The 18113-nt window shown below is 44.5% G+C and overlaps 1 protein-coding gene and 1 pseudogene across 2 annotated transcripts in view; both read left to right on the top strand.

Moving 5' to 3' along the window:
* The window catches only part of METTL22 (methyltransferase like 22), a 404370-nt gene that overhangs the window by 210834 nt on the left and 175423 nt on the right, over window positions 1–18113 (top strand). The gene's annotated exons all lie outside the window — the stretch shown is intronic.
* LOC120944608 lies at window positions 16996–17114 on the top strand (annotated as a pseudogene).

Genomic DNA, 18113 nt, shown 5'->3' with positions numbered 1-18113 from the left:
TATATATATATATATATATTTTTTTTTTTTTAAGAGACCTCAGGGAATAAAATGGTGATTTGTTGCAATTTTTTTTATATCACATGGTATTTACACAGCGTTTTTTCAAACGCAATTTTTGAGGAAATTGACCACTTCATCCCCTTAATGACAGGCCATTTTTTTGCGATGTGGCACTGTCAATTTTGCAGTTGTGCGACATTGTACCCAAAAAAAAATGATGTCCTTTTTTCTCCCACAAATGGAGCCTTTGGGCCAGATTCACAGCCAAGATACGACGGAGTATCTCAGATACTCCGTCGTATCTCTCAGAGTATCTATGCAACTGATTCATAGAATCAGTTACGCATAGATAGCCCTTAGATCCGACAGGTGTAATTGTTTTACACTGTCGGATTTTAGGATGCAATACCGCGGTCGCCGCTGGGGGGAGTTTGCGTCGTAAACCAGCGTCGGGTATGCAAATTAGTAGTTACGGCGATCCACAACGTTTTTTTCGCGTTCGCTACGTCGCTGCTAGTCTAGTTTCCCTTTTGCAAAGTTAGTCGTCGTTTTAGGTGCCCTAACTTTACACAGCACACGTATGTGCTGTATAAAGTACGGCAGTCGTTCCCGCGTCGAAATTTAAAAATGTTTCCTTCTTGCGTAAGACGACCGGGAATACGGAAGTACGCTACGCACGTCGGCGTTCGAAAAAATGACGTCACTTCGCGCAAAGCACGGCGGGAAATTCAAAAGGGAGCATGCGCAGTAGGTCCGGCGCGGGAGCGCGCCTAATTTAAATGGCACACGCCCCTTTGAATTACACATGCTTACCCCGGAGGCCGCCGGCGGAAGTTTTCTCGTGCTTTGTGAATCAGGCACTTGCGATAAAAACTTGCGGCGGTGTAACGTATCTACGATACGTTACGCCACCGCGATTCTACGTGAATCTGGCCCTTTATTTGGTGGTATTTGATCACCTCTGCAGTTTATTTTTTGTGCTATAAACAAAAAAAATACAGACAATTTTGAAAAAAAAAATAAACATAAAAGGTTTTTTTTTTACTTTTTGCTATAATATCCCCAAAAAATAATTCTCGGATTGCTGTATAAATTACACTGGCAGGAAAGGGGTTAACACTAAGAGGGATCAAAGGGTTTAGCGTGTCCTAGAGAGGTGCGTTCTAACTGTGAGGGGAGTGGACTGACGGAGTACAGAGAGATGGCTGTTCCTAATCGCTAAGAACAGACAATCACATTGGACTCCCCTGACAGAACGGGCATCTGCCTTGTTTACATTGGCTTACACTGAGGCGGCTGGACCAAAGTCTTGTAGAGTGAGAGAATTGTTGCTTTTATCCCTGGAGTTAATCCCCTTTTTGATGCATGCCAATATTCTGTTTGCTTTTTTAGCAGCAGCGTGGCATTGCATGCCATTGTTGAGACTATCTTCTACTAGGAACCCCAGGTCATTTTCCATCCTATACCTCCAATCAGCTGGTACCATTCCAGAGTTACCAAAGTACCCTCGGGTACAAGCCATCATGTCCTGGTGATTTATTAACCACTTAACCACTTAAGCCCTGAGCCTGTTTTTCAGATTCGGCGTTTACAAGACTAAAACAGTTTTGTTTGCTAGAAAATTGCTTAAACCCCCCAAAAATTATATATATATTTTTTTCTAACACCCTAGAGAATAAAATGACGGTCATCGCAATACTTTTTGTCACACCGTATTTGCGCAGCGGTCTTACAAGCACACTTTTTTTGGAAACAATTCACTTTTTTTAATTAAAAAATAAGACAACAATAAATTTGGCCCAATTTTTTTATATATTGTGTAAGATAATGTTACGCCGAGTAAAATGATACCCAACATGTCACGCTTTAAAATTGCGCCCGCTCGTGGCATGGCGTCAAACTTTTACCCTTAAAAATCTCGATAGGCGACGTTTAAAAAATTCTATAGGTTGCATTTTTTGAGCTACAGAGTAGGTCTAGGGCTAGAATTATTACTCTCGCTCTAACGATCGCGGCGATACCTCACTTGTGTGGTTTGAACATGGTTTTCATATGCGGGCGCTACTCGCGTATGCGTTCGCTTCTGAGCGCGAGCTCGTCGGAACGGGGCGCTTTAAAACATTTTTTTTTGTTTTCTTCTTTATTTTTATTGATTTTATAATTTTTTACACTGAAATAAAAAAAAATGTATCACTTTTATTTATATTACAAGGAATGTAAACATCCCTTGTAGTAGAAAAAAGCATGGCAGGTCCTCTTAAATATGAGATCTGGGGTCAAAAAGACCTCAGATCTCATATTTAGACTTCAATGCAAAAAAAAAATGGAAATTTTGTAATTTAAAGAAATGACAACAAAAAAATTGTCTCATTAAGACGCTGGGCGGGACTGACGTTTTGACGTCACTTCCGCCCAGCGAAGCTATGAGGACGAGTGGGGGCCATCTTGCCTCACTGATCAGGCAGCAGCACCCAATCTCCTCCGCCGCTACCGACAGCTACGGTAAGCGGCGGAGGACGCGGGAGAGCGGCGGGAGGGCGAATCCGCCGTGGAGACCGCCGTTATCGTTTACACGTCCGCCCACTGAAGAGATGGATACCTCGGTTGTGGCAGCAGCTGCTGCCGTTACCGAGATATCCATCTTTAAAAAGAGGACGTATATATACAGTGGGCGGGCGTTAACCGGTTAAGGACCCCTTCACACCGATATACGTCGGTAGAATGGTATGGTTGGGCACAATCACGTACCTGTACGTGTCTCTTTAAGCCCAGCCATGGGGTCGCGAGCGCGCCGACGGCAGCGCACTCGCGACCCGGTACTAAGCTCCGTGGCCACGCACGCAGGACCCGCGGACTCGATCGCCGCTGGTGTCCCGCGATCGGTCACCGGAGCTGAAGAATGGGGAGAGGTGTGTGTAAACACACCTTCCCTGTTCTTCACTGTGGCAGTGTCATTGATCGTCTGTTCCCTGATATAGGGAAAGACGATCAATAACGTCACAAGTCCAGCCCCGCTCCCCTACAGTTAGAAACTCATATGAGGTCACACTTAACCCCTACAGCGCCCCCTTGTGGTTAACTCCTAAACTGCAATTGTAATTTTTACAGTAAACTGTGAAAATGACAATGGTCCCAAAAATGTGTCAAAATTGTCCGATGTGTCTGCCATAATGGAAGAAAGGGGGGTTACTCCTGCGCTAATCTATCTGAAGCAAAATTGATAAACATATATTGACAAAAAAACAAGCAGCAACATAAACATGTGATAATCATGAAAAAGGCAAAAAAAATAAAAAATTGTTGCGCTAAGTGATACCAAATAAAATGAAAAAATTGGATAAGTAAAAATGGCATTGATAGCCAATGAGTGAAGACAGTGAACCAACTCAACAGCAGATAGTTAAATGAGCGTACATCTATATCGCAAGATATCTGCCTGTGAAAATAAAAAACTAGCAACAATAGTGCCAAACAACATACAAGTGCAAAAATAAATAATTGGTGATATTAAATGTCCAAGGCAGGACAGCCAGTATATTCCAAACAGATCAGAGTGTATCCACACACAAGGATTGTTCCGAATAAATACAGTAAAAAACAGTCCAATGAGAGGGAGGAAACATCAGAACTTCAGGTATACACTGATAGATGTGTCTAAGACAGGAAGTAGAGCTGTCATCCACCACCACAGCGATGAAATATTCTCCAGTGCCACACAGAGTAGTAAAGGGGGGACCCTTACTAGAACCGTAGGACCTCAGAGTGTAAGGTCTAAATCGCCTTTGCAGATAAACCTCTGCAGAGGTTATACTGGATCCTCCGACCTCCAGGCTCCTCTGAGTCTCCACAGAAAATCCTCCTCTGAGACCGGTAATAGAAGTGGTAGTATATTTATAGTATCCCACCAGATTCTGGAAGAACATTGGTTTATTGCTAGGAGGATCACAAGCGCTGGGAGCCAAGGAGTTAGGTAAAGGCAGCCATATGTCCTCTGAGATCTTCAGTCATCCCCAGGGAGAGCTGTGCTGTGTGCTGGACCTGCCATAATGTCGCAGTCACGAAAAAAAATCGCTGATCGCCGCCATTGGTAGTAAAAAAAAATATATATTAATAGAAATGCAATAAAACTATCCCCTATTTTGTAAACGCTATAAATTTTGCGCAAACCAATCGATAAACGTTTATTGCGATTTTTTTTTTTTTTTTTACCAAAAATATGTAGAAGAATACGCATCGGCCTAAACTGAGGGAATTTTTTTTTTTATATCTTTTTGGGGGATATTTATTATAGCAAAAAGTAAAAAATGTTGCATTTTTTTCAAAATTGTCGCTCTATTTTTGTTTCTAGCGCAAAAAAATTAAAACCACAGAGGTGATCAAATACCACCAAAAGAAAGCTCTATTTGTGGGAAAAAAAGGACGCCGATTATGTTTGGGAGCCACGTTGCACGACCGTGCAATTGTCAGTTAAAGTGACGCAGTGCCGAATCACAAAAAGGGGCAAGGTCCTTAACCTGCATAATGGTCCGAGTCTTAAGTGGTTAAAGGGGTTGTAAAGGTTTTTTTTTCTTTTCTAAATAGATTCCTTTAAGCTAGTGCATTGTTGGTTCACTTACCTTTTCCTTTGATTTCCCTTCTAAATGTTTTTTCTCTTATCGTCCATGGACGGACACAGCTCCTTAAATCTTGACAAGTGGGTTATGTTCTTGTTCACAGGAGAGAACTAGGCAGAAACATGTTAGATAATTAAATACATGTTACTTTTAACAGAGTTGAACAGCCCCACGCAGGGTGTGGTCCCTCCAGACATAACCCTCCTCCCTGCAGTATGCAGCCTCAGTTTCGTTCTGCCTAGCAAAGGAGAAGGACGTACGGCTCCCTTTGGGCCCAGCGCCCTGAGGAAAAGTTTTTTTTTTAAAGAATCTTCCATCAACTGTCGGCTGAGAGACAGGCTGGATATATAGATCCTTGTAGTCTTCTCAGTCCGGCCAGCGAGCATGAGCACACATTTGCAAAGAGGCTGGGTCTGCCACTACATACCCCATGACTCCTGGGGTGGCCGGTGAGCTTTCCGCTCCCAGGTCCACATATGACTGAGCTGTGGTGTTGTCTCACTCACAGTGGACCGGGCTGACAGCTACCTCCATTACGGTTGTAGGCCTGTCAGGAATGCATCAGTGAGGCCTCGTACACACGACAGAGAAACTCGACGTGCCAAGCCCGTCGAGTTCCTCGTCGAGTTCCTTGTTGAACTTGTCGAGAAGCTCGGCAGGCTTGCTTTGCGTACACACGTAACATACCAAAATCTGGTCGTTCTCCGGCGCGATGACGCTCACGACGTATGACGCGACTATAAAGGGGAGGTTTGATTTTGTTGGCGCCACCCTTGGGGCTCCTTTTGCTGATTCCGTGTTTACGCGTGTTAGTAAAAGTTTGGTGAGTGACGATTCGTGCTTTTCAGTCTTTGTGCTTTCAGATTGATCTCTGCCGTTCAGTTTGTACTTGTGTGGGTCGTATCTAGGCAATCGAGACGTGCGGTCAGGTCGTATTGTTTTACATTGCGGTCCTGTCCCCGCGTTTTTCATTGTCAGGGTCGTTCTTCATAGGTCTTGCTGTTCTTCACTGCGGTCTGTTTAGTGCAATTCTGATTTGTCGTTCGTAACTAGCCTTGTAGCCATGTTGCAGGCACCTAGTCGTCGCCGACTTCGTGCTAAGCATCTTCTGAGTATAGGTCTGTTTGTTTATGACCTAGACGATGAGGAGTTCATGAACAGGAGGAGGACACGTTCATGGACCAAGAATTGGTTGCTCCGTAGGAACCAATTCTCTCACATGCCTTTGCTGCGGGAGCTTCAGGAAAATAATCCTGTTGATTACAGGAATTTCCTGAGGATGTCTGATCCCGTCTTTCAGCACCTGTTGGCTTTTGTGTCCCCCTATATTACCAGGCAGGACACCGTTATGCGGGAAGCCATCAGTGCTGAGCAGAGGCTAGTTGCCACCCTCCGTTATCTGGCAACTGGGAGAAGCCTTCAGGACTTAAAGTTCTCCACGGGCATCTCCCCCCAGGCTCTGGGCCTCATCATTCCTGACACCTGCTCTGCCATCATCCAGGTTCTGCAGGAGGAATATATGAGGGTAAGTTTTCTCCTTTAATCTCACATTTTATGTCTATAATGTATGCTAATGTCTTGTAGTTATCTCCTCCTTCCCTAATTACCATGTCTGGAATATGCTGTGAATGTCCCCTTTGCCCCCATGCATGATGTAAACTTTGATGCCCCTTTTTTGGCCTACATGCATATTTCCCATCACTTACCTCCCCAGCATGCTATCCTGGGCCCCAACCTACCTAGTCTAGTCACTTCCCAATGTATTGTGTTATATCCATTGTAATGTCCCCCCCCTCCCCTCCAAAATGTGTTGTAAAGTCTATGTTCACCAATATTAAATTTTTTTTTTTTTAAATTTTAGGACTCCAAAACTCATCTAGCCCTCCCCTCCCAAATGTGTTGTAAAGTCTATGTTCACCAATAATCAAAATTATATTTTTTTAGTACTCCCAAACTCATCTAGCCCTCCCCTCCAAAATGTGTTGTAAAGTCTATGTTCACCAATATTAAATTTTTTTTTTTTAAATTTTAGGACTCCAAAACTCATCTAGCCCTCCCCTCCCAAATGTGTTGTAAAGTCTATGTTCACCAATAATCAAAATTTTTTTTTTTTAGTACTCCCAAACTCATCTAGCCCTCCCCCAAACTTGGGCACTGGCCCATCAGAGGGGGTGTTTAATGTGTTAATTGTCTAAATATATTTAGATATAATATGCTAGTTCCCAGAAATGTTATAATGCTTATAATGTCTTTGTATAATCTGCTTGCAAGGTTATGTGGCTAATTTTTTCTTTTTTTCTTCCCCAGCTTCCGTCCACACCACAGGAGTGGCAGTCTGTGGCTTTGGACTTCCAGACCCGATGGAACTTCCCCAACTGCGGGGGAGCCATCGACGGGAAGCACGTCCGCATCGTGCCTCCACCCCGTTCAGGATCCCAGTTCTTTAATTATAAGGGGTTCAACAGTATTGTGCTGATGGCGGTGGTGTCAGCACAGTATGAATTCCTTTTTGTGGATGTCGGGATGAATGGACGGGTATCGGATGGGGGAGCCTTCAGGCAGACGGAGTTCGCGCTTCGCCTTCAGGATGATGATCTGTCATTGCCACCGGATGACCAGAATGTAGAAGGCCTGCCATTTGTTTTCCTGGCTGATGAAGCGTTTGCCCTGGGACCCCATCTTATGAGGCCATACCCTCAGCGCACCCTCACCCCAGAGAGGAGTGTCTTTAATTTCCGGCTGGGCCGAGCACGTAGAGTGGTTGAGAACGCTTTCGGCATCATGGCCAGCCGGTTCCGCCTTTTCCTCACCTCTCTCCACATGGCGGAATATAAGTGGAATACAATTATTTTTGCCTGCTGCATTCTCCACAATTTTTTGCGGAGACAATCTCCAAATTATATGGCCCTGGTTGGGCCCGAGGCACAACATTTGACCCCTGCAGAAACTTTGGCGGGCCTTGAAGCTGGCCACACAGGACTGCCCCCCCAGAGTGCCCGTGAAGTCCGGGACAAATACATGGACTATTTCATGGGTAGGGGGGCAATACCATCTCAATCAAATTTGCCCTAATTGTAGCTTTCAACAAAATAAATCATAATCTTTTTTCTAAACTTGTTATGTCTTGCTTGTGTTGTTTGGAGTTCTTTACTAAGTGTAACTAAGTGTATTTTCATTATCAACTAGCAAACATTTCCCAGGTGACCCCCAAACCAAACACATAGAAAATTTAACGTATTTTAGGAAAAACACCACACACTTTTTTGATGTTCAAAAGCTCTTTATTTTCTTAATTTTTTTATTTTTATTTTTTCCAAAATACCCTACAAAAATTTTTGGTATATTTTTCTCATACAATATACAATCATTTTTGTATTTTTTTGGGTTTTTTTACTCATACAATATACAATCATTTTTGTGGGTGATTTTTCTCATACAATATACAATCATTTTTGTATTTTTGTTGGTGATTTTTCTCATACAATATACAATCATTTTTGTAATTTTTTTGGTTATTTTTCTCATACAATATACAATCATTTTTGTATTTTTGTGGCTGATTTTTCTCATACAATATACAATCATTTTTGTATTTTTTTTGGTTTTTTTACTCATACAATATACAATCATTTTTGTGGGTGATTTTTCTCATACAATATACAATCATTTTTGTATTTTTGTGGGTGATTTTTCTCATACAATATACAATCATTTTTGTAATTTTTTTGGTTATTTTTCTCATACAATATACAATCATTTTTGTATTTTTGTTGGTCATTTTTCTCATACAATATACAATCATTTTTGTAATTTTTTTGGTTTTTTTGCTCATACAATATACAATCATTTTTGTAATTTTTTTGGTTTTTTTGCTCATACAATATACAATCATTTTTGTAATTTTTTAGGTTTTTTTTCTTAATAAACATTAAAATCTGGTTATTTTATTTTTTTGTTTTTTTTTTTATTAAAGAAACTGTCAAATCTGGTTATATTATTTTTTTTTTTTTTTTTATTATTAAATAAAGTATAAAATCTGGTTATATTATTTTTTTGGTTTTTTTTTAATTAAAGTATAAAATCTTGTTATATAATTTTTTTGTTTTTTTTTTAATTAAATAAAGTATAAAATCTGGTTATTATTTTTTTTTTTTTTAAATTAAATAAACAGCTAAATCTGGTTATATTATTTTTTTGGTTTTTTTTTAATTAAATAAACAGCTAAATCTGGTATTTAAATTTTTTTTTTTTTTTTTTTCTGATTCAGACTCTCCCCAAAACATCTATTTTTTAATTTAGTTTCCGCCCTCCTTGCTCTTTCGTTTATTTTTCTGTTGGCCAGATGTATCTCCTCCACCTCTTCTCTGCAGGCCCATATTTCGGAGATCAGCATCTGTTTAGTATGCCTGTCCAAGCCACCACCTGATCCTGAAATGTGGGACAAAATTTTTTTTTTAAATTAGGCAGGCCTACATCTACATTACCTGAAGCTGGGTTAGTTATATGTTACTTTACCTGATGTGGTGGCAGGCTGCGCATCATCACCATCCCTCGGGGGTGTGGCTTGCTGGACTTCTTGCTCCCTTCTTGCTTCATGACGCCCTACGAGAATGAAGAAAATGGAAACAGGATTTTTATAGCTTATAGGCCTGAAAGAGGAATATGATTCACTTTATACAATTTCTGGGACTATTGATGTTTAGAAAAACCCCTCAGGGCAAAACACAGGATTGAAGGCATTCACAAAGATCCTGACAAATCTTGTAGCTTTGGTCTACTTTTAAACATGTAAGCCAACCAAGTATACACTGGATCACCTCAGCTCTGTGTGAAGCCCAAAATGGGTTATTAAAGGGGACAACAATTATGCAAATGAGTCCACATGTGTCACCGACTGCTGAGCAGACTCTCCTTTTACTGTATATTTAATTATTAAAAAAAGTTTTGTGGTTTTAATAGCACATCTACATAATTTTCACGATTGATCTCACCACAATTTTAAAAAAATGTCATAATTTGTAGGATTTTAAACACAATATTTAGTCGTTCCGAATGGACGTCCAGTTTGACGACAAATTCTTGTGCATAAAAAAATATTACAGTACAACCTGAAATAAAAAACACATGGCGCGGAACAAATCTTACAAAATATATAACAAACTTACTTCTTCTAATCACTCTCCTGATCCTCTTCATTTGTTCCGGCTCACGTTTTTTAAGGTCACACCACCTTTTCCGGATCTGCTCCTTGGACCTTTTCACCCCAAATTTCTGATGGAGACTCCTCCTCACCTTCTCCATTATTTGGGCCTTGACCTTATTAGGGTACTTATATGGCCCATGCCTCCCATCGTAGTCCTCTGCTTTGAGGATGAGGACCATCTCCACCATTTCCTCAAAGGTCATGTTGGAGGCCTTACAACGGATTCGCCATGCTGCCATATTCTCCATGTGCTTCCAACAAAAAAAAGATGGAAAAGGGGCGGGGAAAATACGACACCATGAACGTCAGGGGCGGGGAGACGTGCGTAAAGTCCCACATGCGCGTGTATAAAGGGCTACCACGTGAGTAAAAGGGGCGTTCACAGTTTGTGGAAGACAGCGGAGATAACGATCGGGTCAAAGAGCGGTATGTAACTACATTTTACATGTTTTTCTTGATTGAAATTTGAAGGTAATGGTCCGCTATAGTGCCGTCGTACGTAAACAACGCTTTGATTATGCATTTTGATCCAACTACTGTTGTGTGGGCAATCTCGGTTCTCATCAGGATGTCTTCTAAAAACAAGTCGGTTTAAACATGATGCAAATGGTCGCTTTTATGTCTTGACCAAACTATATCGGGAGTGCTTTTCTCTAACTAACGTTTCATACACAAATGAGGATGAGATCTGGCTTATTAGTTCGACACAACTGGTCATGTTTCCTAGGAACTGACCCAACATGATCTGCTGCCAATTCCTCCTTGTCGTTTTTGCGACGGAAGATAAGGGGCGGGGGGGAAACATCAATTTTTTTTAAGCATGGGCGGATGTCGTGTGCGGAGTGTATATAAGGCTCGAACACATGTAGCGTCCATACGACCGGGTTGCGTAAGAAAGACGTTTGAACGACAAGCGTGTAGGTATGCTTCGAACTTGGGACAGCAGTGGCATATTCAGGAAAGACAGACATTTAAAGGAGCAATAAGCCAAAATTGTTTGGGGCAGAAATAACTAACTTTACATTATATCAGTCTTGATTTCATGTCCTCATTGTCCCTTTTTGCTTTTAAGCAGCTGTAATCATTTGCATAAATCATCACTTCCTGGTTCTCTGGCTCCCTCTCAAATTTATCAGGGGAGCTTGTCACTGTGGTCTAAGCTGTGTGTGTAAAAATCCACCAAAACAATGCTAATAATTTTAGAAATTAAAATATGCCCTGCTTTTATTTTTTTTGGGTTCTGTGTGTCTCTTTACTTCACAGAAACATTAAATAAATTTAAAACCAAAAGTGAAACTAGAGGCACATTATATGTATGCACTTGTATGTCTCTAGACACTGTAAACAGTCATTTCCTCCAAAAATATAGTTATCCATTAGTGACCCTTTAAGGGCTAGCTTGTGAGAAAGAGTAATTAACTTTATAGATTGTGTAGTGACATTATTTTTTTATCCTTGGTTTTGGACAGGAAAAGATGAATCTCTTTAACCGACCCGACTTCTTGGAGATCTTCATTGATAGGTGGCAAGAACTTCCTGTTCTGTGGGCCACCAAAGACCCCATCTCGAGAAATAGAGAATTGCGCAAAACTGCACTGGAGAGCCTGCTCCCACTTGTGCGGAGACAGGTGGGGTTTGATGTGACAACTGACCAGTTGGAGGTCAAAATTGGGACCTTGAGAGGCACCTACAGGAAGGCACGCAACAAGGTCTTGGCTTCGATGAGGTCTGGAGCTGGAGCAGGGCGGGTATTTAAACCCAAGTTGTGGTACTACAGCAAACTGAGCTTCCTGGATGAACACCTGGAGGTAAGGGAGTCACTTTCTAGCCTTCCCCCCAGAAGCCACAGAAGGTCCAGCCTTCCCTCCAGCCAACCTGCTGCTCCCTCTGCAGATGAAACCTCTCAGCAGCCTTCCATCCTGGATGAAGATCCGGATTTGCCCAGCTGGAGCCAGGTATATAGTACTTTCAATGTGCAAATGTGTGGTGTTTAAATGTTGTTAAAGAGATGTAAATTAAGATATTAAAGGTAAATAAAAATTAGATCTAAAAGTGTTATTCCTAAAATTTGTCAGTATTGGCCATGAATTTTTGTGGTGTGATTGACCATAAAACATGGGTCAGAATGATTGGCTTAGCTAAGTCGTGACAAAAAAAAATGCTACAGTCAGGAGCTTAAATAAATAAAACAAAAATTTTTTAAAATAGTAAAACTTTACTTTTTTTCCATACACAGGACGAGACCAGGCAGCAGGAGGATCAGGAAAATGCCAGGCAGGAGGAGGACAGGGTGAGTGGCTTGGAGGAGGCTGCAGGCCCAAGTATCTTGGACGTGTTGGCAGGCCCAAGTATCAGTAACGTGGTGGCAGGCCCAAGTGGAGCGGATGAGGTGGCAGGCCCAAGTGGGTTGCACGAGGTTGCTGGGCCAAGCACAAGATGCCAGGTGTCTCCTCTTCGTCTGCGTCCGAGAAGGCAGGTGAGGGATACAAGGGTGCGTGACGCCTCACTAGCCCTCATTCGGGACGCCCATGCAACCCTGCAACAGCCTCCCACTGCTCAGGAGGGATTTGTAACAGTGGTTTTGGCCAAAATGTCAGAAATGACATTAGACCAACGCCTCCTCTTTGAGGGCCTCCTCATCACCCTCGCAAATCAGGGGGTGAGGGGTCTTCTCACGGAGGACACTGTGATTTGCCGCCATCCCCATCCTCACACACCAGATAACTCCCAAGCTCCCCCACCTTCTTCTTCTTCTCATGCTCCTTCTCAAGCTCCCCCACCTTCTTCTTCTTCTTCTTCTTCTCATGCTCCTTCTCAAGCTCCCCCACCTTCTTCTTCTTCTTCTTCTTCTCATGCTCCTTCTCAAGCTCCCCCACCTTCTTCTTCTTCTTCTTCTCATGCTCCTTCTCAAGCTCCCCCACCTTCTTCTTCTTCTTCTTCTCATGCTCCTTCTCAAGCTCCCCCACCTTCTTCTTCTTCTCATGCTCCACCTGAACATTCTTCTTCCTCTTCTTCTCCTGCTCCTTCTGAACATTCTTCTTCCTCTTCTTCTCCTGCTCCATCTGAACATTCTTCTTCCTCTTCTTCTCCTGCTCCATCTGAACATTCTGCTTCCTCTTCTTCTCCTGCTCCATCTGAACATTCTGCTTCCTCTTCTTCTCCTGCTCCATCTGAACATTCTGCTTCCTCTTCTTCTTCTACTACTCCTCCTCCTTCTACTGCTCCTCCTCCTTCTACTCCTCCTCCTTCTACTCCTCCTCCTTCTACTGCTCCTCCTCCTTCTACTCCTCCTTCTACTGCTCCTCCTCCTTCTACTCCTCCTCCTTCTACTCCTCCTCCTTCTACTGCTCCTCCTCCTTCTACTCCTCCTTCTACTGCTCCTCCTCCTTCTACTCCTCCTTCTACTACTCCTCCTCCTTCTACTGCTCCTCCTCCTCCTCCACCTCCTCCTCCACCACCGTCGGCTACTCATCCTCCACCACCTTCGTCTACTCCTCCTCCTGGCATGAGTACTACCCCTGTGGCACCACCTCCAGCCAGGCAGAAGAGGAAGGCTGCTGAGAAGGCTGCAGAGAAGGTGAAAGAGCAGGCTGCAGGGAAGCCACCAAGGAAGGCCTTGAAGAAATCCAGAAAGTGACTCCCTTACTTCCATGTGGTGTACCAGAGTTCAGGCTGCTGTAGTACCACAACCTGGTGACATCTGCCTGCCCTGCTCCAGTTTCTGACCTCGGGGAGTCCAAGACCTTGATGCGTGACTTCCTGAATGAACCTCTCAAGTCCCCATTTTGGCCTCCAACTGATCACCAGTCACATCAGGCCACACCTGGCTGTGCACAAATGGCAGCAAGCTCTCCAGTGCTGACTTTTGCATATTAAATTTTTTTTTATTACCAAAATAAATGGTACATTTTTTTTTTACAGTTCATACTTGTCCTTGTATTTTTTTACATTTCAATTTTGCAAGTGAGAAGGCAGGTTCTTATTTTTAAAAAATTGGATATAAGGTGTAATTTGAAAGGGACACATGAGATAAGACAAAGCAATAAGGTTTCTATGGGGGGAACTTGACATTACAAAAAAAAAAAGTATTTGCATTTTTTTAAAATTTAAAATTAAGGTGAATATTAAAAGCAGGATTTAAAACACACGACCAAAATAAGGTGACAATAAAAAAAAAAAAAAATATTGAGTCCAGTAAGAAAAAGGTTCCACCTAATTTTAAGGAACTCTGTGTGAATATCGTAAAAAAAAATTATATTGCTGTTTTGTGCCCTTAGAAAAAATTGTGTAAAGCGCTGCAAATAAACGATTAAATAATGTTGGAAGCGACACGAATGTGCTATCTCCATTCCAAACGCTAGTTTTACCTATGTTGGTCTCCAGTGTCTAAGTTTTTGACAGGTTTCTTAGCATACACACGACCGAGTTTCTCGTTTAAAAAACAGCCCGATGAAGAACTCGTCGAGCCAAAATCCACTGCCATCGAGAAAATAGAGAACCTGCTCTCTATTTGCTCGACGAGTTCCTCGGCGGCTCCATCGGGCCGAAAATGTACACACGACCGAGTTTCTCGACAGAATCCGGCTCTTCACCGAGATTCTCGACGAATTCTGCCGAGAAACTCTGTCGTGTGTACGAGGCCTGAGCCCTCGCTTGGACGGGGTAAGTACAGTCCCTCCCGCTTGGGTGGGTTGGTACGGCTGGGCATTCCTGGAGTTCAGGGGTCCTCCCATCCTCCCTTCCCTGCTACTTTTCCTTTGCTGCATTGCTAAAATTGCTGCTGTCGGGGGGGGGGGTCTTACTGATGGGACTGTGGTGCGTCTGGCATGCGTTTCTGTGCTGGAAACGTTTGGCGGCCATCTTTGATGAGTCTTTGGCCTCTAGTGGTACACGCTGTGTACTGAGGGCGCTGTGCAGTCTCCTCCTGTGATGGTGAGTCCCCTGGGTAATCCCCTGGTCAGTGCAGCAAGAGGGTGGGTTTTCATTGTAGCCTGAATAGGGAGCCTCTGTTTTGGAGTCAGTATCTGGGTTCTTCTTTCCCAAACATGCCTCGGTGGCAGCTGGTGCTCCTGCACCTGGAATTCCCACAGACACTTTATTGGCAGTCCTGGAAACTTTTGTTGCCAGGGTGGGAGCAGAGTGCAGACGTAAGGGGGGTAAAAAGCGCCCTCTCCCCCGCTATCCCCTGGGGAATGCTCTGTATCAGACTAGGACCTGGCTGTGGTTCAGGTCCCCGGTTCTGTTTTATCTGGAGCCGTGGACCAGGTACTTGTGAGGATGACCCCTCACTTGGGTCAGTGCATGACAAGGCACTTGTTGGTGCGCTTTTCAATGCTGTAAGGGACTCCCTTAAGCTGGATAGTGCAGCTGGGCTTCCGCTGTAGGCTCGGTCTTTTTTGGGTCACACAAATTAGACCGCTCTGTGAAGGTTTTTCCTTATGTGCCCTTCTTTGATAATTTCATTGATGCGGAATGGGAATAGCCACAGAAGGCTTTTGTAGTCCCTCACCGCCTGGTGGTTCGGTACCCCTCTTCAAGAGGTAGGGCTTCTCCTCCGGTGGTGGACCCTCCGGTTGTCAGGGTTAATGAGGTATCCACTCTCCCTATTGAGGGAACCCCTGCTTGTATGGATCTGACTGATAGGAAATCTAAAGTACTGACCCGTTCGATTTTTATCATGCTGGGGTCTCCCTTGTGGCCTATTGTGGCCACTCCTCTGGGGTCTCAGTCACTCACTGAATGGGCAAGCATTTTGCACCAGACTGTGGAGGAGCACCGACTCCCTCCCGAAGTTATTAGGCTAGCGGACCAGCTGGTCCAGGGCCTTGTATATGTCTGTGATGCTTCACAGAATGCCGCGCCCTTGATATCCACGACATTGGACATATGACGACATTATCAAGGATGTCACTGGAGGGAAGAGCACTCTCCTCCCTCAGTCCTCCAGGGGGAAGGAGCCCCGCCGTCGGACGGGTCCTTCCTTTCCCACGCCGAAGCAGTATTTTTGTCAGTCAGGGTCCGTGGGCAAACCCTCCCAGGCCGACAAAGGCTCAGCTGGGGGACTAAAACGTCCCTGGGTGCGTAAGCCGAACACGCCGGCACCCAAACCTGCCATTGTATGTAGCCTTCCCCTGCCCATCTCTGGGGTGGGGGGTCGGCTTTGCAGGTTCACAGCTCGGTGAACCTCCCTGCTCTCCGACCAGTGAGTCTGCAAGGTGGTCTCTTCGGAGTACTAGATAGGGTTCCTTCCTGTCTACGAACAGATTTTTTCCCTTGTGTCTCCCTCTCCTTCTGGCTCGTTGGTCTGCCCTGGGGCAGTGTGGGACATGCTAAGCTGTGGGGTAATTTCACCTGTCCTGCAGGATGAGAGGTTTGAGGGATTCTATTCGAATCTGTTCTTGGTCCCGAAGATAGACGGGATCCGTCTGATTTTGGGCCTCAAGCTCTATATGCCTTTGTGAACGTTGGGTAGTTCCGCATGGAATCCATTCGTTCAGTGGTAGCTTTGCGATGGGGGAGGACCTTCCTTTTTGATCTGGCGTCGGCACCAAGAGTTTTCACCAGGGAGCTCGCACTTATCCTAGCTTTGCTGGGATAGCGTGGCTTTGCCATCATGGGCTACTTAGATGACTTTCTTCTGAGAGCAGCCTCTGGCTCAGAATTAGTGGCTGTGTCTATAGCCATTCAGACCCTCTGAGAATTCGGGTGGGTGTTAAACATTTTGAACGCGGTCCTGGTTCCGATTTAGCATTTGGATTACCTAGGGTTGATCCGGACTCCTCGGTGGCGAAGGTCTTTTTCCCCCTTGAGAAATTGCAGACTCGTCAGTCTGAGGTGAAGGCATTGGCATCATGCAATCGGTCATCTCTTCGTTTTGCATGCAAGTCCTAGGCCTGTTGGTAGCTTCCTTCGAGGCGGTACCGTATGCCCAGTTCCACACATTTTCCAGAGGGAAATACTGTCCAAGTGGTACAAATCTTTGTCTCTGGATCATCAGATTCAGGTGCACCACCTAGTCTGAGTCTTTCTGAATTGGTGGCTGAAATCCCCGACTCTTCGGTCCGGGAAGTCGTTTCTTCCCTTCCAGTGGACGGTGATTGCGACGGACGCCAGCCTCACGGGTTGAGGGGGGCGCCTGCGGGGTCCAGTCGGCCCAGGGTCACTGGACTCTAGTGGGCCTACGGCCACATCACCCTGAATGCACCCGCTTTTGTCTGATCTCGGTAGCTAACCAGGGTCGGGCCTGGTTAGTACTTAGATGGAAGACCACCTGGGAATACCAGGTGCTGTAAATCCTGTCTACCGATCATTGACCTAGTACTTTGGGCGATCGGCAGGACTACCGGAGTCGCCAGATGCTGGACAAGGGCGACTGGTCTTTGTACTTGGAAGTGTTTCAGCTCCCTTGTAGGAGGTGAGACTCACAAGGCATGGATCTCCTGGCCGCTCATCTCAACCGCAAGGTGTCGAAGTTCGTGGCCAGGTCTAGTGATCCTGTACAGACGCGTCAGTCACGTTGGTGGCTCTTTGGGGTCAGTATCGGCTACTTTATGCCTTTCCTCCATTGTAGTTGCTTCCTCGGCTGCTCCACAGAGTGGAGTCCAAGGGGATCCCGATGATTCTAATCGCTCCAGATTGGCCTCGGCGTCCTTGGTACGTCGATCTCGGGTGCCTGGTGTCAGAGGTACCCTAGGGGTTTGCAGAGGGGGCGAGCAGGAGTGTCAGGACGCCCACTAACACACAGCTCCTTTCTCTATCTGCAAAGTAGAGAGTGTCCTGACATGCCTGCTCGCCCCCTCAAGAGGCTTTCTCCACACCAGGGAGATGAGCGTCGCATTACGGTGTGTAGTTACAGACAGAAGAACAGGAAGTGAGCATTTCTCAGAAGAAATAAGGACATTTAAAAGCAAAATTTAAGGATGAGCTAAGTGAAGGAGGACTGCACTAAGGTAAAGGAAGCTATTCAGGAAAAAAATAATCCTTTACAACCCCTTTAAGCACCGTTTGGGGGCAGATTTCAGCCTTGACTGTTTTTTTTCAGTGGCCTTTTGCGGTCCATTCCCTGGTGGGTACCTTTTGGTGCAGGGGGTTTGTCATATACTTTCCCCTCTTGGCCCATCTCTTCCCCCATGGGTTTTGACTCTGGTGCTCTCGGTACTTCAGGAACCTTCCTTTTGGAAACATCAGAGATTCTTCCCTTCACACTATCTTGGAAGGTGGCATTTTTTAGTGGCCATTACTTCTGTCAGAAGGGTTTCTGAGTTGGCGGTCTTGTCTTGCAAGTCACCATGCTT

Source organism: Rana temporaria, chromosome 6 (assembly GCF_905171775.1).
Source record: "Rana temporaria chromosome 6, aRanTem1.1, whole genome shotgun sequence".
Lineage (NCBI taxonomy): Eukaryota > Metazoa > Chordata > Amphibia > Anura > Ranidae > Rana > Rana temporaria.
Note: the sequence above shows the minus strand (reverse complement) of the source record. Positions and strands in the feature narration are given on the sequence as shown.